This window comes from Micropterus salmoides, unplaced genomic scaffold (assembly GCF_014851395.1).
Source record: "Micropterus salmoides isolate LMB-PRFRI ecotype aquatic unplaced genomic scaffold, ASM1485139v1 Ms_hic_scaffold_12, whole genome shotgun sequence".
Taxonomy (NCBI): domain Eukaryota; kingdom Metazoa; phylum Chordata; class Actinopteri; order Centrarchiformes; family Centrarchidae; genus Micropterus; species Micropterus salmoides.
In genome coordinates this window covers 23,160,118-23,186,047 of record NW_024040263.1, presented here as the reverse complement: position 1 = coordinate 23,186,047, position 25,930 = coordinate 23,160,118, and the positions used below count along the sequence as shown (strand labels likewise).

The following is a 25,930-nucleotide window of genomic DNA, read 5'->3' as shown; positions in this document are numbered from 1 at the left end:
CCCACATTTAAAAAAAGTTTGGATTACACTGTTCGATGCATCTTAAAAAAAATGGGACTATACAATACAAAAGCACTTTATTAAAATGTTGCATACACAGTATAGTTGACCAGTAAGAATTCCGGCTCTCACAGACCTGTTAGTTCTTCTTTGAGAAGCCCTCCTGTTGTCCACTCATTACCTGTATTAACTACACCTGTTTGAACTCATTACCTGTATAAAGACACCTGTCCACACACTCAGACTCCAACCTCTCCACAATGGCCAAGACCAGAGAGCTGTGTAAGGACATCAGGGATACAATTGTAGACCTGTACAAGGCTGGGATGGGCTACAGGACAATAGGCAAGCAGTTGGTGAGAAGCAACAACTGTTGCCGCAATTATTAGAGAATGGAATCTCCCTTGGTCTGGGGATCCATGCAAGATCTCACCTCGTGGGGCATCAGTGATCATGAGGAAGGTGAGGGATCAGCCCAGAATTACAAGGCAGGACCTGGCCAATGACCTGAAGAGAGCTGGGACCACAGTCTCAAGAAAACCATTAGTAACACACTACGCCGTCATGGATTAAAATCCTGCAGCGCACGCAAGGTCCCCCTGCTCAGGCCAGCGCATGTCCAGGCCCTTCTGAAGTTTGCCAATGACCATCTGGATGATCCAGAGGAGGAATGAGAGAAGGTCATGTGGTCTGAAAAATAGAGCTTTATGGTCTGAACTCCACTCGCTGTGTTTGAAGGAAGAAGAAGAATGAGTACAACACCAAGAACATCATCCCAACCGTGAAGCATGGAGGTGGAACATCATTCTTTGGGGATGCTTTCCTGCAAAGGGGACAGGACGACTGCACCTTATTGTGGGGAGGATGGATGGGACAATGAATCGCAAGACTTACTTCCCTCAGTAAGAGCATTGAAGATGGGTCGTGGCTGGGTCTTCCAGCATGACAATGACCCGAGTGGTTCCGTAAGAAGCATCTCAAGGTCCTGGAGTGCCTAGCCCGTCTCCAGACTTGAACCCAATAGAAAATCTTTGGCGGGAGCTGAAAGTCTGTATTGCCCAGCGACAGCCCCGAAACCTGAAGGATCTGAAGAAGGTCTGTATGGAGGAGTGGGCCAAAATCCCTGCTGCAGTATGTGCAAACCTGGTCAAGAACTACAGGAAACGTATGATCCCTGTAATTGCAAACAAAGGTTTCTGTACCAAATATTAAGTTCTGCTTTTCTGATGTATCAAATATAAAAAGTCATGCAATAAAATGCAAATGAATTATTATACAATGTGACTGTGGATTTCTGTTTTAGATTCCGTCTCTCACAGTTGAAGTGTACCTATGATAAAAATTAGACGTCTACATGCTTTGTAAGTAGGAAAACCTGCAAAAATCAGCAGTGTATGAAATACTTGTTCACCCCACTCTGTGTGTGTGTGTGTGTGTGGTGTGTGTGTGTGTGTATATATATATATATATATATATATATATATAAAAAAATTATACACTCACCTAAAGGATTAGTAGGAACACCTGTTCAATGTCTCATTAATGCAATTATCTAATCAACCAATCACATGGCAGTTGCTTCAATGCATTTAGGGGTGTGGTCCTGCTCAAGACAATATCCTGAACTCCAAACTGAATGTCAGAATGTGAAAGAAAGGTGATTTAAGCAATTTTGAGCATGGCATGGTTGTTGGTGCCAGACGGGCCGGTCTGAGTATTTCACAATCTGCTCAGTTACTGGGATTTTCACGCACAACCATTTCTAGGGTTTACAAAGAATGGTGTGAAAAGGGAAAAACATCCAGTATGCGGCAGTCCTGTGGGCGAAAATGCCTTGTTGATGCTAGAGGTCAGAGGAGAATGGGCCGACTGATTCAAGCTGATAGAAGAGCAACTTGTGAAGCCGCAACATGCACAACCTTGAGGCGGATGGGCTACAACAGCAGAAGACCCCACCGGGTACCACTCATCTCTACAAATAGGAAAAAGAGGCTACAATTTGCAAGAGCTCACCAAAATTGGACAGTTGAAGACTGGAAAAATGTTGCCTGCTCTGATGAGTCTCGATTTCTGTTGAGACATTCAGATGGTAGAGTCAGAATTTGGCGTAAACAGAATGAGAACATGGATCCATCATGCCTTGTTACCATTGTGCAGGCTGGTGGTGGTGGTGTAATGGTGTGGGGCATGTTTTCTTGGCACACTTTAGGCCCCTTAGTGCCAATTGGGCATCGTTTAAATGCCACGGCCTACCTGAGCATTGTTTCTGACCATGTCCATCCCTTTATGGCCACCATGTACCCATCCTCTGATGGCTACTTCCAGCAGGATAATGCACCATGTCACAAAGCTCGAATCATTTCAAATTGGTTTCTTGAACATGACAATGAGTTCACTGTACTAAAATGGCCCCCACAGTCACCAGATCTCAACCCAATAGAGCATCTTTGGGATGTGGTGGAACGGGAGCTTCGTGCCCTGGATGTGCATCCCACAAATCTCCATCAACTGCAAGATGCTATCCTATCAATATGGGCCAACATTTCTAAAGAATGCTTTCAGCACCTTGTTGAATCAATGCCACGTAGAATTAAGGCAGTTCTGAAGGCGAAAGGGGGTCAAACACAGTATTAGTATGGTGTCCCTAATAATCCTTTAGGTGAGTGTACATGCACAATAAAAAATTTGTTCAAATCTCCACTGGTTGCATTGGTGGCATTGCAGTAAACTTCGGATCATACTATACTATACAAAATGCGAACATCCTGGACACACAGTCTGCCCTGCACTCTCTGTTCCTCATCTACATGGCCCCAAATGCACCTGCTGGAGATTTAACCTGCTGAGTACACTCTTTATGTTTATTAACTGCTATTTTTCCAGCCTGAAGGTGCACTGATGAAATCTGTAAAGATTATAACACTTGACCCTGCTAAAGGTGTGGGTAAGTTTACTATTGAGGTAGCTGCAATGAGGAAAAATTGTCTGCTTTTTTATTATCCCCTGACTTGCTAACTGTCTCTTCCTTCAGATGGTAATCAACAGGAAATAATCAACAGTGAAATCCCTCTGAAAGATTTGGTTCCAAACACACCTATGAGCACAATAATCTATGTGAAAGGTGAGATCACAGGACACATTTTACTGGAACTAAGACTATGTAGCTTAATAGAGCAATTTGCAGCTTAAAATAGAGCCAATTCTTAGCAATGTCATGATTATTGATTAATTTAACAAGTGTATCTAACTAACATTATAAGCACGACATTATAACCAGATAATCAAACTACTTTGAAGCTGATGTTGATGATCACTATCTACTGTGTATATATGTGAATCACCCCAAAGTTGTTGTCATAGTAGATGAAAATGTTTCAGCAAACTGAACTGAAACCTCAGTGAATAGAGAACATCTGTATGTTTCTCCATGGACACTATAATGCCTTCACTGCAAATTCTAAGGTGTGATGCCTTACTGTTAGATCACTCCTGGTGCTGTGTCAGATGATAATTATGATATAATTTAATGAAGTCACCTATGATGTTCAGTGCCTTTCTCAGTATCCTTCCTGCTTCCGCATGATGACTACAGTAATGTAGAAAAACATTATAAATAAATCTACCTTCTATGTGAGTGACATTGATAAGACTCATTAATTGAACCCATTACAGACTTTGCCAAATTAAAACTAAAACTCATAAACACAACCTCGCCTGCGACACTCCACGTACTGTGCATCACCAGAACAGGTGCAAATGCGAAGGAATGGATATTTGCATTGCATCTGCATTCTTGCTACTATTGACTTTGCGCTGGCATGATAACAGGACCCATTATGATATATTTGGGAACACAATGTGATACTTTCCTTCTTGCATTGTTGTTGCCAAGGATGTTTTTGTTTCTCAATTGCAAATAACCGCCTTGTGAAGACCATTTATCTTTGGCCCCACAGGAGGAGGGCAGATAAGTGCGCTTTTGGAGAACACCATTAGGGGGAACTATGTGGGTAATCTGATCAAACAGCCCTCAGGCTCTGCAGAGGAGAACATGATCATCGTGACACTGCCTGTCATTGCAACCACGTATTTGGACAAAACCAACCAGTGGGAAACTGCGGGCTTGGAAAAACGTAACAAAGCCCTCCAACACATCCAGACTGGTAGGCTGCATTTATTACTATAGGGAGAAAAATTAGAAACTGAATAGTCCAATTTAATAGGACCAATATTATCCATTGAAAAGAATCAGAGTTGAGAGTAAAGGGGTTGTGTGATTTGTTTGTGCCCAGGATTCCAGAACCAGCTTGCCTACCGTAAAGTTGATGGGTCGTTTGCTGCTAGGGACAGCCACCAAAGTAGCACCTGGTGAGGCATCCAAACATTACTGAAATGTTTGCACATCCTTGGTTGACTCCATATAATGGTTAGAACGCCATCTCTCCTCTCTTCCTTAAGGCTGACCGCCTATGTTGCCAAGGTGTTTGCTATGGCCATCAATCTGGTGGCAGTGCCAGACAGCTTCATCTGTGACGCTGTCAAGTTTCTGATTTTCAACGTACAGCAACCTGACGGCATGTTTAGAGAAGTGGAACGGTGTCCCACATAGAGATGACTGTGCGTGCACTGTTTTCAGTAACAACAGTTCGTAAACGTGGTGCTAAACAAAAACAATAAGAACAATATGTGTGTGTAGGGGGATGTGCTCGGCACGGATTCAGATGCCTCGATGACGGCCTTCTGTCTCATTGCCATGCAGGAGTCACGCATACTATGTGCTGCCACTGTTGATGTGAGTACCTCACCTGCATACAATGGGCCTCATACATGATCAGTCATGTGTACACACAGATGTGAACTTAAATTGTACATGCATACAATTTATATGATCTTCATGTGTACACACAGATGAACTTAAATTGTACATGCAAACATTTAAGAACTTTTGTTGAATTCATCAACACTTGGATACTTCCTACATAAGATCACAATTTTAAAGTGCCCTACACCACACATAAGCCATACACAAAAACCCAACTTGTGTTTTGTGCTTAATGAAAATACAGATGAAAAATGTTTTGTTTTTATTTATGTTTAATAGTTTGAAATGTGTCACACTAAATGAAACATGGTTACCAAGACGGAGACAAAACTGTCTCACGCCACCTAATCTGCAAACACTCACTTATCTTGGCTACTGGGACCTTCCAGAGAGAGACTAGTGATAGGTCTGGCATATACAAGTCCATTGTTAGTTGTGCACTCGCCAAAATTCTGCAGGGTATCATGCAGGTAATGCCACAGTTCATTCGCTTCCCATATACCGCTGCTCAGCAGACCCAGTTAAAAAGGATTTTTATGCCATTGCTGGACTAGCCTACCTAATAATATTTGAGCAATGGACCATACTCGTTCGCATCAGGGCACCATTTCCAAATCCTTTTCTCTTCCTCAATAGAAAACAATTGCGTTCAATAGCAGTGAATCTGAGTAATGTGATAATTGCAAGGCCACTACACTTTTATGCATAAAATAGTCCAATAAAGAGCCACTTCTTTTTCATATTGTAGTTTTTATTCCTTCATTTTTGTGGTTACAAATCAACAAGGTGCATGCTGACACCTACTGTACCCTGTGTCCATGCCTATGTAACCCTAGGTATCCCTCAGATGTCCTAAAGACACGTGAATAAAGCCCTTCCAGCTCTCCTACAGCTCATACTCCACTCCCTTGTGATCCTAAAGTCTTTTTAATATTTCTTAGTTCCCCTGTCACCCAAAGCATTGGATATGGATGGATTTTTTTTTTTTTTAAATTGTTTCTTTCCAGAAACACTGTCCCTGGAAAGCTTTCATGATGTGTTTCTATCCTCCTAAACCATAACATGTTGATAGGTTAGCAGCAGTGTTGGACAGTAACGCGTTACTGTAATATTACACTTCTCAGTAACTAGTAGTGTAACTAATTACTTTTCTAAAACAGGAGAGAGAGAGAGAGAGATGCAAGTAGCTACTGCCATTATTATGCCACTGTCCTAAAGATGCAAAGATCATTGTTGTCCGTTGTAAACTTTGTGCGACTAGCAAAAAGCTTTCAATCTCGAACAATTCTACATTTAATTTATTGAAGCACCTGCTGAAGCAGCACAACAAAGTGAAACTTACAGAAAGAAACACCAGTAACTACTGCCACTGATGCTTGGACTCTTCGGGAGAGAGTGGCGTTATTCTACTTATAAATAGGCTACATGTGCAGAAAAACAGTAGTTCAAAAGTCGGGATTTACTTACTTATTTTTATTTTATTTCAGTCTGGTATTAAGAAACGTTAGTAACACATTGACTCCTTCTTCCAGTGCCAGTTGTGATTGAACAACCCTGTCGGCTGCATTCCCTGCAATGTAGGACAACCCTTGCACATGAGATATTGAACACCCCTAATAGCTTATGTATTGCACAAATAACATATTGCACAATCCCAATAGCCTACGAATTGCACCAATGACACATTTCACATAACCTGTGCAATACATGACATATTGAACAATCAAACAGCTCCTGTGTTGCACCACTAACATACACTCACCTAAAGGATTATTAGGAACACCTGTTCAATGTCTCATTAATGCAATTATCTAATCAACCAATCACATGGCAGTTGCTTCAATGCATTTAGGGGTGTGGTCCTGGTCAAGACAATCTCCTGAACTCCAAACTGAATGTCAGAATGGGAAAGAAAGGTGATTTAAGCAATTTTGAGCGTGGCATGGTTGTTGGTGCCAGACAGGCCGGTCTGAGTATTTCACAATCTGCTCAGTTACTGGGATTTTCACGCACAACCATTTCTAGGGTTTACAAAGAATGATGTGAAAAGGGAAAAACATCCAGTATGCGGCAGTCCTGAGGGCGAAAATGCCTTGTTGATGCTAGAGGTCAGAGGAGAATGGGCCGACTGATTCAAGCTGATAGAAGCAACTTTGACTGAAATAACCACTCGTTACAACCGAGGTATGCAGCAAAGCATTTGTGAAGCCACAACACGCACAACCTGAGGCGGATGGGCTACAACAGCAGAAGACCCCACCGGGTACCACTCATCTCCATTACAAATAGGAAAAAGAGGCTACAATTTGCAAGAGCTCACCAAAATTGGACAGTTGAAGACTGGAAAAATGTTGCCTGGTCTGAGTCTCGATTTCTGTTGAGACATTCAGATGGTAGAGTCAGAATTTGGCGTAAACAGAATGAGAACATGGATCCATCATGCCTTGTTACCACTGTGCAGGCTGCTGGTGGTGGTGTAATGGTGTGGGGCATGTTTTCTTGGCACACTTTAGGCCCCTTAGTGCCAATTGGGCATCGTTTAAATGCCACGGCCTACCTGAGCATTGTTTCTGACCATGTCCATCCCTTTATGGCCACCATGTACCCATCCTCTGATGGCTACTTCCAGCAGGATAATGCACCATGTCACAAAGCTCGAATCATTTCAAATTGGTTTCTTGAACATGACAATGAGTTCACTGTACTAAAATGGCCCCCACAGTCACCAGATCTCAACCCAATAGAGCATCTTTGGGATGTGGTGGAACGGGAGCTTCGTGCCCTGGATGTGCATCCCACAAATCTCCATCAACTGCAAGATGCTATCCTATCAATATGGCCAACATTTCTAAAGAATGCTTTCAGCACCTTGTTGAATCAATGCCACGTAGAATTAAGGCAGTTCTGAAGGCGAAAGGGGGTCAAACACAGTATTAGTATGGTGTTCCTAATAATCCTTTAGGTAAGTGTATTGCACAACCCAGCCAGCCTACATGTTAATGTTGATAAGCTTAATGGACATTGGCACAAATTAGTGTTTATATTGGTTTACCCTGCATTTAGGAACCCTGAATCTTCTACCAGAGGGTAAAAGTGTTACATTCTGCCTGTCGGCCATGTTTAAGTTTTGCACTCTGAGTTTTCGTCAGTTGATTATCTGTTATTTTGGTCTGAGTTTTGGGGTGCTGTCTTGTCTGTTGTCCTGTGTCCAGTCTGTTTATGGTGAGCTCTGCCGTCTTGTTGTCTGTTTTTGTTCTGTTATCCTAGTCTGTTGTGCTGTTATCTTGCCTCCCTTATCTACTGTCTTCTTGATTCTAAGATTTGGGTTTTGCATCTACATTTTAGTTCTGTTGAGTTTAGTTCACTGTGAGTTTACATATCTGTCAGCTAGTGTTTAGTGGTGTTTTGGTATTTTCCTTATTTCTGTTCTGTTCCTAGTTGGGTGTTGTCGTGTTTCCCGGTTAGTTCTGTCTCTGTTCCCTACCCCGGTCTGTGTAACAGTTGGTCCATGTTTTCTGTTGGAGGTTTGTTCCTTGTCTTGTGTTCTGTTTAGCCTTGTTAGCCTTCATTGTTCATTCCAGGTTTTGTTTAGCTCACCTTGTACCTGTCTGTCATGTATCTTAGGTTTAGTTCTGCATTTTGGTTCTGTGTTTCGTTTATGTCTGTGTTTAGCGTCCATTAATCTAGTTGGTCTGTTGCCCAAGTGATCACTCTGCCTGGCTGCCTGTGTCTCTGTTTTCCCTGCTGTCTCTCTGCCTGCCTCATTAACCTTGATCCCTGTCACCTGTGTTATTCCCGCCCTGCTTGTTAGTCCCTGTGTATATATGCCTGGTGTTTCTGTTCAGTCTCTGTCATTGGTGTGTGTGTGTGTGTGTGTGTGTGTGTGTGTATATATGTGTATATATACAGTCGTATTTGTTTGGAGGAGTGTTCTGGCTGCCTGTTTGGATTTTCCAGTCAACTGCCTGTTAACCTGTTTTCATTTGGATTAAAAACCCTGAATTGAGTCTCTGCTCAAGTGTCTTGCATCCTCTGCACTCAACCGTGAAATCCTGACAAAAAGCTGAAATTCTGGGTTAAGTATTTGGGTTGATTTGGAGACTTTTTTTTTTTTTTTTTTTTGGCCTGTCTGATAACTATCTTCTATTTTTTTACTAGGCGTATTTAAAATCGTATGTCAGGGTCGAGGGTGCGCAAAGCAGGTGAGAGCCCAAATGCACAACACTGCAAGCAGAGATTCAGTTCAAGAGTTTATTTAACAAACACACCAGGCAAAACAAAACTCACGGGTACTGGAAACTGGCAATATCCAACATGGTAGAACACACATCATACAACAATGACCGGACGGGGACCGAACAGAAAAACCAAACCTACGAGCAGGGCGGGAGCAACACAGATGACAGGGATCAAGGCTAACGAGGCAGGCAGGCAGACAGCAGGGAAACAGACTGGCAGGCAGGCAGATTACTGGGGGAACAGACAGAACACATGTTACAAAATACCAGACAAGAATCTAACCCCAGACAACAGAAACCCATGTAAACAGATAAACACCGACCCTATATAACACAGGGATCATAACAGACAAAACCTAAACGAGAACACAGGACACGAATACAGAGGCAGGGAGTTGAAAACTAATGGAGCAAGGCAGGACTGAAACTAGGATTAGACAGAACACCAGAGAATTACAGAATAAGACAGGAACTAAGGTACAGAACCAAAAGACAGGCAACAGTAAATAAATTAACGCTGGGCAGACTGAACACAAGACAGGACTGAAATGGACAGGACTCCCCCCTCTCGCTCGCATACACCAGCGATCCACAAAAAGCTGTCTCTTGATTTAAGTTAAAATGTTTCAACATTACTCAGAATGTAAAGACTGATAAGACAAAGGTGATATGAAAAAAAGTACCTGGTAGCAGGTACAAGTACAGCTTTTACACCTCGGAAACCAAAAAGGCGAGTCAAGCTGGTACCATGCAGTGGAATAGGGGCTTTTCTTTTTACAAGCCAGGTCTTTAACAGTGTCCACCAGCACTCTGTCTCCCTCCATCTTGTTAGAGTTTGAGTAGATGGCTGTGTGCAGATGCAGAGGGAGGGGCGGTGCTGTGTGGTGAGGAAGAAAGGAGCAAATGCTGGCAGGACTATACGGAAACATTAACTCAACATCAAACTATATCGGTATAAACGGTATTGTCTAATTTCATATCTCTTTTGAAATTATCTGTATAATGAGGTATACCGATATACCGCTCAGCCCTAGTTAGAATATAGCTGGGTTGTCGAGATTAGCGACTGATGGTCAGATCACTGCCTACCTGCCCTTGACTTTCAGCTAACCACTTTACCTACACCAAATTTAGCAAGAAGCTATCTCTGCTTCTGATGTGGGAGTGTGTCCTAATGTGAGTACAAAAGACAGCAGTTACCTGAAAAATAAAAGGCTCAGCTGGATAGACACTACTGCAAAAATGAGAGCACGATCTCCACTCCGCCTCTCTGTCTGCCACTCACTGAGCCTTTGGATGTGGTTATCTCTCCTCATTAATTTTCTTTTCCTTCTGTCCAGAGTCTGCCAGGCAGTATAGACAAAGCAGTGGCCTACCTGGAGAGGCGTCTGCCCAGCCTCACAAACCTTTATGCTGTTGCCATGACATCATATGCCCTGGCCTATGAAAACAAACTGAACCAGGCGATCCTCTTCAACTTTGCCTCTCCAGGTTTCCTCACACAACATTCTTAAACATGTTCAGAAACAAAATGGACTGTTTGTTTACTTTATATGTACATTAGTGTGTGTGTGTATGAAGATACTGATTCAGAGGATTGGTGTGGTGGTTATGTGGTCTGTGTTAGGTAGATAAACTGTCCATCTAACTTGATATGTCAATGGTAGAGCTCTGCTTCTTTCTGCCGGACGCTAGGGGTGTCACGAGAACAGATACTTCGGTACCAGGTCATTCTGCCAGATACAGGAGATCCAACACGTGGAAGATAGCGAGAAGTGCAGCTGCAGCGACAGCTCCGCCTCGACTCATCAAATAGAAAAAAGATGGGAAACAGGTTAAGTTAGCTTTGCAGTTGTTAACTTCAATAGCTCTATGCCAAAGCTTCGATTTCTCACAGGTAGAGAGCTAATGTTGGCAGACATTTCAGTTTTGATCTCCTGAAAATCACCAAAGTTGATGATGCAATTTGCAGCGCTAAGGACTGAATGTCTAACTCACTTGTTACTATAAGCAGAGTTAGGGATAGTCTTAAGTGCAATTCGATCCATTTCAATCATAAATAAGTTTTTGTTTTTCAATATACAGTATATTAATTTCACACCTGTGAGATTGTTAAGAAAATTAGTAATTAATTTAATAATTAAATATGCACAGTGCAAGGTGGCGATTTCAACAGCTTGCTCATTAATGAATATATTAACATCAACTCTCATCCGTCCTGGACATCTTCACACAACTTTCACAGCGGTTAGATGTTTTATGTAATGTTCAGAGTGTATGTTGAAGTACATGGGCTTTGTTTTCGTTTTATAACATTGTATCGAATTGGTATTGAGAATCGTGGAATTGTATTGGTATCTACTACAACATTTCTGGAATCGTGACATCCCTACCACAGAAGCAGGTGGCCCACACCAGGCTGGTGGCATGGTGGGCAGAGTCCTGTTTCCCCAGCCAGAGGAGCAGGGTTCAATCCTGAAGCAGAGAAGCCAAAACACATGGATCAGGGTGCAAAGGAGTGAGTGGCTGTTTAGAGGTAGACCTATGGTTACTACCTGGGTGGACATTGTCCAGTACTGAGTGGTTAGGTTAAGTGGACTGCCCTGAGAGATGAGGATATTCAAACAAGTATTTTGGCCTTTAGGGTAGTGACAGATAAGGCAATGTGTTAGGCTAAGTATGATGAATTACATGGTCCTGGTTAGGTTTGGGTCAGTGGTTATGTGATACGTCTCTAGGGAATGAATGTAGGCCAATGTTAAGTCCCCGAAAGTGATGGAAATACAACTGTGTGTGTGTGTCCTGCAGATATGTCCCACTGGCCTGTACCTAAGGGACATGTTTACACACTGGAGGCCACAGCTTATGCTCTTCTTGCTCTGGTGAAGGCCAAGGTAAGCATGTTGTCATGTGAAGTCAAGCGCAGACACATGAAATCAAGCAATTAGGACACAAATGCAGGACACAAGGCAGAGCAGGTTCATTTTTAAGGTTTTAATAACAGAAAAGATTCAGAAAGATTGCTAAAATCTAAAACAATAAGTCCAAGGCTGAAGGTCTAAAGCACAGGAAAACACTGGTGATAAGGCAAGAACGCTTGACAAGAGACAAAGACTAAAAAAACAAAAACAGGAAAACACACCGGTCTATAAATACACACAAGACAGGAGGTTAAAAAGGCACAGGTGGTAAATGGACTGTACTTAGAGCCTTTCTAGTATTCCAACCACTCAAAGCGCTTAGCATACATGTCACATTAACCCCTTTAACAGGAGAGGCTGCTATGCAAGTTACAAATTGCACATCAGGAGTAATTTGGGGTTCAGTGTCTTGACCAAGGACACTTGGTTAGGACAATTCATTAGGGCAAGGGAGACAACTAAACAAGCGGGAAAATACACAAAGACACAAGACGAAGGATTTAACAAAATAAACAGGAAACAACAACATGACACGTCACAGGATTATGTATGTTTCACCATGCAAAGGAAAAACATACCACGGAGACAAAAAAAGCTTACTACATTACAAGAGCAGAAGGTTGGTGAAGACAGGCATTTCCCAGACTAGAACGTTTTCTAAAAAGAGATGAATTTGTTTTTTTACATTTCTTTTTTTAAATTACCAACGATTGTCTTGTATTTCTGTTATTACCATTAAAAAACTGTCCTTAAAATATGTAGTGTAATAAATAGCCTTTAGCATCTTATAATATATCCATCTTACATTCATGTTAGCAACTCTGTGGGCCTGTAGGTAGGTACAATGGCGATTTGAGGTAAATACTAACATCAACATGCTCACAGAGCCAATGCTAATATGCTGATGTTTAGCAGGTGTAATTTTACTTTGTTCACCATCTGATTTTAGCTTGTAGCAATTGCTAATTGGCATTAAAAACGAAGTACAGCAGAGGCTGATGGGAATGTCATTAGTTTTATAGGTTAAAGTACTGAGCAAGTCAGTCATTTTGACCTACTGATAATGGTGCTAGTAGCTAATAAACAGCAGAAATTTCAACCCTTTTTCATGCTTTCCGATATTAAAGGCCTTTGAAAAAGCCAGTTCTGTGGTCAAATGGCTCAACCAACAACAGAATGTGGACGGTGACTATGGATCAACTCAGGTAACAGGGGACTCTCCTTCTCTTTATGTCTGGATACATTTGTGTCTATAATGCTTTTTTAGCACTTTTTTGCTTGTTTGTTTTTAATTTTTTTTGTAATATGAGGTCAAGTTATTTATTGTGTGTCTCTCTCTTCAGGCTACTATAATGGTGTACCAGGCTCTAGCTGAGTACTGGACCAATGCTAAGGAACATGAAATTAATCTGGATGTGTCCATCTGGCTTCCAGGCAGGTCAAAACCTGATAGGTACCACTTCAACAGGGAAAACTACTACAGCATGAGAATCTCTAAAGTGAGAACACACAAACACACATTGTCTCATTAATCAGCTTTGCTTTTCACAGCATAGTGTTGGGGGGTGGGTCGTCATGAGTATCTGAGTCTTCATAAGAAATACTGTAGAAATAACTCATTCACACTCCCTCTCTTTGCCATTCTTAATATATTAGGCTTTCAGGTTTCACCACCTTCACTTAAAGTTGTGCATCATTCATATATTAAAACCTCAAATACAATTGTAGCTAATTAGATGCAGCATGATAATAAATACTGATGTACTAATGACATTACTTGTTTTTTGCAAGTTTTATTATCTGTTATCTTTTGTGATTTCCTAATTCTGCAGAGATCTTTAGTATGGGTTACAAAATTTTGTAGTTCCTTCATGCACAGAACTTAAAAGGTATATTAAATATTGTAACATAAAACAATATATACATACACCCATACATTCATTTTTTGAATTCTGGGGAGAATGTTGATAGCAGAAGCAAGATGATGATATGGGTTTCATCTTCACATAAAAAACCCCCCTAACATTTGGGAAACAGTGTCCATCTTGACTGTTTGAGCACCAAGCATCATCGATGTAAACACAGAGTCCGCCTCTTGGGGGTCTCTCTGGGGTCTTGTACTGACAGCTTGGAACATGGTCTGGCCCACCAAGTGCTGGATCTGTGATATTGAGGGAGTATGTCTCTGTAAAGATGTGGGCACTTTACAGTAGGGGTGTGGAAAATAATAGATTTTTAGATGCATCGCGATGCGGACTTGGACGATTATGCTTAACAAATGTTAATCGATTATCTAGAGGTTAATTGATAACGTAATGTTGACTGAACGAAAAAGTCGCAACTCGGAAATGCGGAAATCCGGTCCGTCTGTGCGATTCTCCCTGTTTGGCACCGACAGTGTAGGTCACTGCGTGTCCGTTAATTAAAGTCTGTCTGTCGTTTTCCAACTACTAGAAAGGCAGTTAGTTCTAGCAAACATCTCCTCTTCAGACTGCAGTCTTTTTAGCTGAGCAAGATGTTATTTGGCTGCTGTAAAGTTGGTTTGTCATTCATCCACATATCGAGTACACAAAATGAACGAAATACTGTTTCTCAATACCCATGGTGCTCAATACAAGATTACAATAATCAACTTACAATACATTTATATGAAGTGACAACCTACTACTTTGGATTGTAACAAATACTTTGCTTTAAAAGTACCAAATAGTCAAACAGTGAAAAAAATTCATCTGTATCCTATTCGTTTTACAATCACATCGTAGCCTCATAATCGTAATGAGGTAACTAGAAATTCCCACCCTTGAGGTGATGCATCAAGGAATCGAATCGTTGACCTGATAATCAAATCGTGAGACCAGTGAAGATGCACACCCCTACTTTACAGTCTAATTTGTCATTGCTTGCCCAACCTGATCCATTTTTTGGAACAACACCTGCTTACTGGCGGCTGCTGCTGCTGCTGAACCACTTTCTGTGGATGGCAGCTGAAATTTACTCCATTAGTTATTTTAAAAACCCAAAAGATTTGTGGCTTTTGAGACCACATTTGGGGCTGGAGACGCAGAAGCCTCCCTCCGCTGCGCAGTTGGCTAAAAGTCAACAAGCAATGATTGGATCACTTTTTTTTGGTCTCCAAAAAATAATGGAGTGGTTATAACACACCATATTATTTCTGTTCCATCTACACGTTGTTGACAAACTAGTCGCTTCATTATCTGCCTGCCTTTCGGTGTTGGGCTGGTAGTGTACAGTGGGATTATCAGAGCTCTTTTGCTTAAAACTGCTTCTTTCAGCTGCTGTAAATGGGGTCAGTGAGAGTCAACCTTACAGTAAATGTGGGATCAATCAGATCAATATAAAACAGGGAATAACAAGCTAAAATAGAGCTTCTCATCATCACTTCAAATTGTTTCAGTGTTATAAATATAAAATCGGCTTTAAAGTCAGAAGTTCCACACAGCTTTGTGTTTGTTTGCTCCTAATGATCTTGTTATCCTGATGATTCCAAACGATTGCTTTACCTTTTGTATGTGTGTTTGTTTGCACTTAAATCTCAACAGTTCAACAGTATAAACAAGAATGTGAGTGTGTCTGCTACAGGAAATGGAGAAGCAACGTTTACCGTAAGTGTGTGTGTGTGGGGGGGGGGGGGTACCACACTACTAGCTGCTCTGTTATTTTCAGAGCTTTGTAATTGTAAGAAGAAAGACATAGGGACAAGTATATTACAGGCATGTTTTGCAATATTAAAGCCACTATGTGTTGACTACTAACTCTTGAGATAAGAACACACAAACACATATAGTCAACTTAGAATAGATGGACAATATCCACTGGATAGTTAGTTGAATAGAATTTTATCTATTGGGTAAATGATCCAAGGGTGAAAGTTTCCAGTTGCAGGGGTTTTGGGAAGGTCAATTTCGAATTAGAAAAATTTAGATTTTATAATAAATTACATTGAGAATGTAAATGCATATTAAATGAGAGGTGATACTTTAAATTTATATTTGGCTCTCTATGAGGACCCGATCCTCCCAGCTTTAAAATGCACTGTTGTCTATGTGACAGATGGTGTCGATGTATTACGCTCTGCCTAAAGAAAAGGAGACTGACTGTCAGAAGTTTAACTTGTCTGTGCAGCTCCTCCCAGGTAATTTGGTGCCTCTCCCAGCAAACATTGAGATGTTAAATGACAATCAAGACGTTTATAGTTCCAAAAATGGCTAGACATCCTTCAACTTTATCTATACTAAGTCAGTTTTGGTCACAACCATTTTGCAAATGAATTGTCAATCAAATGTCCTATTAAAAAACAAAAAAAAAAAAACCCAGCATCACTGTCACAGTGTTTGCTGGGATGTCTCTTTCTGTCTTTTGTTGTTGGTGTTTATTTTTGTTATTGTGGTCTTTGTTTTCCTGGTATTTTTTTGTTTGGTTATTTGCTTGTTGTCTGTTATTTATTCCAAATATTGTTTTTAGAAGAAACGCAAATAAACTAAAGCTAGGTTTCGACCAAAAGTACCCGTGACTTTTAAGTCCCCGGATCTCTTTTCAAGGAACTAAAAGGTTCCTTCAGCCCACTGTTGTGTGCATATCCACCGTGGTCTAAAGACCTGAGAATATTAGGCAAATTAAACAGCTGACGTAGGCTGTAGGCTGCTTTTTGTGTGGGAGTATAATGAAGAGACACACGATAAAGTTTGTCACAAATTTAATAACAAACTCGATAAAGCCATCACATTCATAAAATAACTCCAGCACACAGAAAGTGACTTATTAAAACATTTCCAGCAGACAAGAGCCGCAGATCATCTGCAGGACTGTGTTGACTGGACGTTGGAGGAACATGATGTTTAACAAGCTTTATTACCTGCTGTAATCAGCTGTTACGCTTGTTTTGGAGAAGAGGAGACCGACTTCGGCTCCGTGTAGAAACCTCTGACTGATGAAAACAACATCTCCGGATCCAGTACATAGCGTAACTTCATCAGCTGTTGGCTGTAAACACACCGCTGCCCACTGGCTGCAATTTCAACCAATACATTTAATGCAGACGGACGATCTTAGGCGGACATCGGTGAGACTTGTGTGCCCCCCCCCCCCCAAACTAATTGTGGACCCTGGTCCCTGCAGTGAGTTCCTCCAAAGGTTTGTAGTTCTAGGGTATAGTTCCTTTAGTCGAAACGCAGCTTGTATACCTGTGCTCTTCTTCTATCCCCAACAATGATCTTGTATTGATTGCACTTTTTGGTAACTCTTACTTCCCTTGGTATTTACCCCATTGATGTGATATGTACTATGAGCTCTTAATAGTATTTATTGTTGTTCCTCAAATCTAAGTCGCTTTGGATAAAAGCGTCTGCCAAATGAGTAAATGTATACTCATCTAATGTTTTGCTTGTCTGAATGCAGAAAGAGTGGATGAGGATGAGAAGATATACAAACTGAGAATAGAAGTTTGGTAAGTACAATCTAGAACACTTGAAAACAGACCACTTATTCCAGAAAAAACACCTAAAATTACATGCCCAAAATGAATCAGGAATAACTCCTCAACCATTTGGTCTAGATGCATAATTCTGGTCTCCTTTGAAAAGTCAGAAGCTAAGGAATATGAATCCATTGTATATTAATATATTTATTTTACATTTACAGACCACATGGAGATGCAATAAAGAAAAAAATTTGATTTTTATCTTCGCCTGGTTAAAAAAAGCTATATTTTGATGCAATAAACCATCAAAACCATCCTGAGTTAGCTTGCAATGCAACTGAATATCTTCTAATAGACCTAGAATGCAATTGTAACTGTAAATTTGATGAAAATAAACTAAAATACAACAGTTATCATACAACATTTTCAAATATACCAGGCGTTTCCATATTTTGGCAATATTTATTGTTTAAATGCTGACTTTTATTGATATCTTTAAAACACATTTTCAGTCCATACAACCTATTTACAAATGACAAAACATTGAAATATTGATTAAAAACAGTAGTATTCATCAACATTCCTGTCACCAAAAGCATGCGATTATTGGCGATTTAATTTTTAAATTGTTGCCCAGCACTTGCTTGACGGTTTTTGATAATGGGCTTTGCTTATTTCTCACCCATCATTTATTTGCAATTATTCCATCTATTCTGTGTACAGGTACAAGGACAAGGAGCGTGATGCAACCATGTCAGTCTTGGATATTGGCTTGCTAACTGGCTTCACTGTTAACACAAATGACCTGGACTTAGTAAGAGCTTATATCCATACAAACATCTTTCATTTGTACTAACCAGTACCATTGACATATTTATGTTTGTGTCTTTGAGCATGTATTACTCATATTGTGGGGGCATAAATCTTGAGGACTGTCCTTCCATTGTGGAGAAAACCAAGTCCCCAAAAAGTAAATCATTACCTTTTTAGCGTGAAGACTTGTGTTAAGGTAGGTTTAGGTTAAGTCTCAAGGAAATTAATGTAATTCAATGTAATGTCCTCTGAAGTCATAGAAACATGACTTTTGGTACTTATTGCGGACCTTTTCTAGTATAAACACCAACCATGTCGGGACCAGTAGTCATCGTGTGGACCAAAACCCGGTAATGAGGCAAAACCTAATTTCTGAGGTGCTGGTTAAGGTTAGGGGTTGGTGTAAATTGAGGTCAGGTTGAGGCTGGAGGCACTCAATTATCATACTTAAGGAAAAGTACAGATACCACACTAAAATGTTACTTAAAGAGGTGGTATTAATCTTTTTGGCTTTTTCCCTCTTTATTGAGTTATATACCTTTGGGCATGTAAGAGGTTTGCAAAGTGGAAAAAGCCCCAAGTACAGAGTTCCCATCTCCCACAGAAAACTCTGCTCTGAACTTCCTGAAAACAGCTCATTTGGAGTCCAACCGTTTCTGCGAATCATATAATGCTCGCCAAGCGGCTAGTCCGACACGTCCTCAAACACCAGTGGAAAAACACTAAGCTGCAGCACAAACCTCCTCTCCCTTCCAAACACTAGCTACTCTTCAGGCAGTCAATGGACATAAAGTTGTTACTGTGATGTGGAGACAGAGCTGTGTTGTGGCTAAAATGAAGCCACAACACAGGGTGAAAAGAGGAGCTGCAGCAATGTGCAGTGTGACAAAAATATGGTGTTTTTTGAAAATCATGTAAACCTGTTCTGTTCTTTTGACCTGAAAATGATGTGTGTCTGAGGAGTGTCATCACATCATGTGATGTCTGGACTGGTCCCAACGTTTCTGCTGGAATGGGCGAGTTTAATTTTGTGCATGCGCATGTTCACGCACAGCGTGGTAATCGTTTCACTGCTATAGTTTATTAAACGTAATAAATAGTTGTTTTTCACTCTAACATTGGTCTGACACAGTCTGTCAAGCGAACAAGACACAGACAGCCCAAGAGATGCACTGCTCAGCTGGGTTAGCAGGACAGACTGATTCACTGCAGCTGAACATTAACCTAACAGGACTGTTTCTGCTGACATCAGACTTTGAGAGGAGACACAAGTTTACCTGACTGCTGTGCTGTCATTGAGTTTTTCTCCTCTTGTGCTCAGAAGGATAGTCCCGCTTCATCCTCTCATCAAAGTTGTACAGATTGACACTCACTTTCACCTTTGACACGAGAGTGAGGCAGGGACCTCCAGCACAGCATGAGTGACTTGATTAATATCACTGCATATGCTGATGTCGCATCAGCTGGGCACAGATTAGATTATTTTCATTGCTGCTCCAATCAGGTGTGCTGCATGGTTTTCTTTTGTTGTTGAATAACAATGTCTTGTAGCAGACCTAAAAATTTTTAGTTACGCATTTTAATAAATTTATGAGAATTGATACCCAATTATGAATTCATAATTGAAGATTCATAAAATCAAAATTTTCCTCTTTAAGGGCACCACCGGAGTTGTTACAATCCTAGAGTCTCCGGACCTCTAGGTAGTTTTGAATAATTATACAATTATTACTAGTGATCAGTTAGTTAATAATTTCTCAATTATCTTAAAATCAGTCAGTCTCATATCTAAAGGGTCAATTCTCTTGGCAGGAAGTATAAATAGGCAACACACAGAGCTCTTGATTATATTACAGTGAATTTATTCTCTAACTAAGGTGATAAAAAGATGGTTGGATACAGGGAACATAAACATTTGCTAAACAATGAGCCTGGAGGTTCGATGGTGGGAAACATATGACTCATACGGCATAGAAGAGCTAATGAAAGTAAACTAATGCTATAATTTAGGAGTTAAAATGGACATCTGATCACAGAACGTGTGTTAAGTCTTACTGCTTGTCGACAGCCTGCTGCCCGATCCTGGCTTTTTGCTAGGGATTCTCCGGGGTTTTCCGTGTCTGATTGAAAACGCCTCCTCGTCTGGTAATTCGGCTGTTTTCAGGTTTCCTTCGTTGTAGCTGGCGAGACCACGTGGCTTGGTCTGACCTCGGTGAAGTTGGCTCGACGGAAAAGGCTTAAAATGGCACTTGGTCGTTCCTGAATTAGTCCAGTGTAACTTAACGGACTGATAACTTTAACAAACAAAAGGAAATAAAGAAAATAAATCAAACTGAAGGCAGATCGATGTCGTGGCACTTCAGGTGTGTAGCTTCAGGCGAACAAAAGGCCTGTTTCGCTGGCCGAGTCTGGGCGTTGCCTGGCGAGACACGCTGCGCCTGCCGAAGCATCCAGCGAGCAGAGCAGAGTGGAAGAGAGCCAACAGCGAAGAGAATAGAGCGAGAGGTCGCGTGTCACTCTTTTGTTATCTGGGGCGTGTTCCCCAGGGGGTGTCTCAGGTTTCCCATGGGACTGCCTTTCTAAACTTAATGTCTAAAAAAGAAATTTATTTGCACGTATTATAATAAAATATTTTCCACAATCGAACCTCAATGGTTGAACGGTTGTACTGTTCTAGGCATTTGGTAACAGGAAACAATCGTCACATTATTGGTCAGGATATTTATACATTTAACGGCATTTCCGATGAGGCATGTAATACTTATTTCGTCCACTTGGGGGAGCTCAGGTTACATGAGGAAAGCTTGGATTAAATCAAAGATCGTCTCTCCTTAGGAACTGGGAATATTGTTGATTCATCCTTAAATTCAAGCTGGCGATTAAAAGTATAGTAAAACATTCCCTTTGTCATCATTTCTAAAGGAATTTTGTAGGAAAGTATTATGAACAAGCATTGATGACATCAGATGAAGGAGTGTCTTGCTGAAAATAAAAACACTGCACAAGTAAGTTCTTATCAGCACTAATATCAACAACAGATAGCAACAACAGTTAACATAACTACTCAAATAGAGGCAAACGTAATCAGGTAACTAAAGATTTAATTAACTCAATTAAATGCTTTGAGTCTTTGGAGACTGCAGTCCTTTTACATTGAAAGTTCAGTGTCTGGACCATGTCACACTTGGGTGAGACAGGGGTTTTCCTTTTTGATGTGGTAATAAACAAAGAATAAGGTCAGTTGCCACGGAAACGTGTGTGGGGGGGCCAGTTTTGATAGGCTGTTCAGGGAAATGCCAATGGCTGGTTCGTGTCCCTTTGTCAGTTTAACAGTCAGGCCCCGCGTTATCAGCTTCGGAATCAAAAAGGTGCCAGTTTTATGGTCGGGATAGCACTTAGAGAAAGCAACTTTGACCCCTCCCCTTCTTCTCTGGGGAGGAGAAAGGAATTTAGAGTAGCTCCAGATTTATTCAATGTAAAATGCACAAATCCACACCGTTGTTCACTACAGTCTCATGCAGAACGTATCGGAGTAAAAAGTCGTTATTTGGCTTGGAAAAGTAGCAAAGTAAAAGTTGCAAAAAAGGGTGTCCACAATGAATTGAAGTCAATGCAATGCCATAACAAAGTGCACAAACTTGTGTGTTTGTGTGTGTATGTATTAGTTGTCTAAAGGACGTGCCCGCACCATTGTAAACCATGAGATGAACACCGTCCTGTCCGAAAGAGGCTCACTAATCATCTACCTGGACAAGGTGAGACTGTCTTCCATAATTCCCTTTTTCTCTGTAGCTCCGTTTCTTAAACTAATAAGTTTTACTGCCAAAAATGTTTAAATTCTGAAGTGGTTCATATAATTAGCCTGTAGATATTTTAAGAGAACCATCCCTCCCAAAATGTAAGAAACTTTACCCAAATTTGTCACTGGCCAGTCTGTGCTCACTGCTTACCATTAAAGGGTCAGTCCACCCAAATTATGTGCATTTTATGGCCAGAAAACAGCTGAAATTAAATGTTTCTCTGTAACACACATACTGTTCCTCTGATGGACGTTTCTCCACAGGTTTCTCACACACGACCAGAGGAGATCACTTTTAGGATCCATCAGAAGCTGAAAGTGGGCGTCTTACAACCAGCAGCTGTCTCTGTCTATGAATACTATGAACGTGAGTCTGAGATATGCAACCTAGGACAGACAACAGCTAAATATTTTGTTTGTCAGTGCCTTTCAAAAAACATTTCTGTGAACCTTTTCTAATCTGCCAAGTCTATAGTTGGTTCAGGAGCAGCTTAGCACAACACAATTTATTCATTGCTTCAAATAAAATAATCTATTCTGAAAACAAAGTAGATAAAGATACATTTACTGTAAGACACAAGACCCATCTGTCAAACTCCTGAAGTTTGCTGATGACACAATGGTTAGCGGCCTCATCCGGGACAGTGATGAGTCGGCCTACAGACGGGAGGTTGATCAGCTGGCTCTCTGCTGCAATCAGAACAACCTGGAGCTTAACACGCTCAAAACTGTAGAGATGACTGTGGATTTCAGGAGGAGCCCCCCATCACCATACTCAAAAGCCCTGTGTCTGCTGTGGAATCCTTCAGGTTTCTGGGTTCCACTATATCCCAGGACCTGAAGCGGGAGCCCAACACTGACACCATCATCAAGAAGGCCCAGCAGAGGATCAGGGCCGTGCAGAGACCTTTGGAAGGGCAGGTGCTCAAAGTATAAAAAGGACACATGGAACAACGATTTAAATAGGACTCTTCTCATACTATATATATATATATATATATATATATATATATATATATATATATATATATATATATATATATATATAAAATCATTATGTATTCCTTGTTGACACGCATATACAGATGCTTCTGTATCGATACATCAGCAAATGCTGTGACGCAAAAAGAAACAGGGAATACCCAACTCTAGCTTTAAAACACTGTGGGATGACATAACTTACAGGGAACAGTCGCTATGGATGCTGCTGTTGCTTATACTACTGGAGGTGATCTACAGATATTAAAACAACTATAGGATATATATTAGCTGATTAATAACCATAAAAAGATTGAGTGTTTGGGACTAGCTCACAGTGACTGACCTGCTGTAATACTGCAGCCACTACCAAGGCTGACCGCTAGGGAGACGCTCACAGAGCTGCACACCAAGAGCTGCAGGTAGAAGAAATAAGATTTAAAAAAGTGTGGGAAATAAACTGAGAAGGAAACATTAATGGGGAAAGGATGAGGGTGGCCATGGCAGGGGTAAGAGTGAGACAAACAAATCTATAGACAGATGTGTGTGTCTGTGTTGCTTGCTTGTGTGTCTACAGTATGCAAAATTATAATGATTTTATATATTACATTGTGAATCTGAGATATATTTGGATTTTTATTGACTATGTCTAATCATATATCTAAATAAATAAACCAGCCTTAATCTTTTATAATATTCCTGACATCAAAGTAAAGAGTGAAGAGGGAAACGGCCCTATTAGATTTCAGAAAAATGTATGAAATGTTTTTGAATCTGGTATCTTATTTCCTCTACCTGCAACTCTTAGTGCTCAGCTCTGTGAGCGTCTCTCTAGCAGTCAGCCTTGGCAGATGTTGCAGTATTACAGCAGGTCAGTCACTGTGAGCCAGTCCCAAACACTCAACAATCTTTACATCTTTTCATGGTCACATAATTGTTAAATCAGCTAATATATATCCTATGTTTGTTTTAACAATTCATACATTTTTCTCAAATCTTATAGGGCCATTTCTTCTTCACTCTTTACTTTGATGTCAGGAATATTTTTATTTTTTTTACATTTGTACTGACATTTTTATATGTACTTCCAGTTATTGAGTTTTTATTGTAGTTGAGCTGTTGTAAACATAACTGTTGCTGTCAAAATGTGTAAATATATTCAATACTAAGGGCTGAAGTAGGCTATAAGTCAGAGGAATAGGCTTAGAATTTTACCAGTGTTGCTATACTTATTTAAAGGCACAAGGCTTTTATTAAGTCACTGTAATATTCCTAGTTCAAGTGCAAAGATTTTAGTCAAATTACATAGAAAAGATCAGACCTCTCGACGCCCGTGAAACCTTTCTCCCCCAAACAGAACGAAGTGAACAGAGCACCTTTGTTTATAGTGTAGAAGTAACGTTAGCTGTCGGCGTGTTAGCCGGCAGCTGATATTACTTCTACAGGCAGGCGACACACGGCAACAACAATTGTGCATGCCCTCTTTGCAACAATCCACAACAAGCACATTGCAGCAAACCCCTCTTACCGGCGGAATCGAAGGTTTCCTGTAGGCAGAGCTGCTGAATCACTAACGGTGTCTGAACGGGAGGGCTCGTCACGGATGAGGTCATCAATTGGGTCATTTTATTTACTGCGAAATTATTAAATGATTTTACTGATAGTTTAATTAGGCAGGCCTTCACAAAAGGGCCTTTACAACTTTTAAAATAAAATGAAGGAAATTTTGCTTTTGAAAAAAGGGCAGGTGCTCAAGCACCCATTGCACCCCCCTCTGCACGTGTCTGCAGAGGATGTACTTCCTGCGTCAGCTCAGGAAGCTCAACCTGCCTAAGGAGCTGCTGATCCAGTTCTACACAGCCATCATCCAGTCTGTTCTCTGCCCCTCCATCACTGTCTGGTTTGGATCTGCCACCAAAAAGGACAGGAGCAGACTACAACAGACAGTCAGGACTGCAGAAAAAACTAATCAGTGCCAACCTGCCCTCCATTCAGGACTTATACATTTCCAGAGTCAGGAAACGGGCAGGAAACATCACTGCAGATCCATCTCACCCCGGACACAACCTGTTCCAGCTCCTCCCCTCTGGTAGGCGCTACAGAGCACTGTACGCCAAAACCAACAGACACAGAAGCAGTTTCTTCCCACAAGCCATCACTCTGAACAGCTGATTTCTGACTCACACAGTGTCAGGAACAATTCCTGTGCAATAACCCAGTAACTCTGTCTCTAATCAGCACCTGTTTACTGGTTTCCACTTATTTTTTATTTATTCACCATTCTCTATTTCATACTATGTCATTGTATATACTGTATACCAATACACCTACCTCAGGTCATAGGTCTTATTTATTTTTTCCAGCATCCTTTGCACTATGCTCCATCACACTGTGTACATGTGTACATGTATGTGTACCTGTATATCATATCCACCTTCAACATGTACATAGTGAGAATAGTTTACTCTTGCATCCTTTGCACTCTGATCACTGCACTATTTGTCTATGTCTATATTGTTTTGTTCATAGTGTGTATATTAGTGTTGTCTATTCTGTAGTTTGTGTCTGATTTTATTTTATTATTGTGTTAAAGTATATTGTATGAGTAAGCACATCATGAGCAATATACAATCCTGAGTCAAATTCCTCATATGTGTACACATACCTGGCAATAAAGCTGATTCTGATTAATGCATGTTTGCAGATATACAGTGATCCTGTGAGCAATCAACACAAAATAGTTTTCAAATATCTGTCTTTCCTGTTGCAGAGACACAGTGTGTGAAATACTATCACCCAGAGAGGAATGCTGGACAGATACTGAAGCTTTGTACAAATGATGAATGCACATGTGCTGAAGGTAAACAAGATGTCCTAAACCTACCCTTTTTTTTTAAAATCTGAAACTCTTGAAGGAAC

General features: G+C 40.7%; 1 pseudogene; it reads left to right on the top strand.

Moving 5' to 3' along the window:
- The window catches only part of LOC119899474, an 84,124-nt pseudogene that overhangs the window by 55,458 nt on the left and 2,736 nt on the right, over positions 1–25,930 (top strand).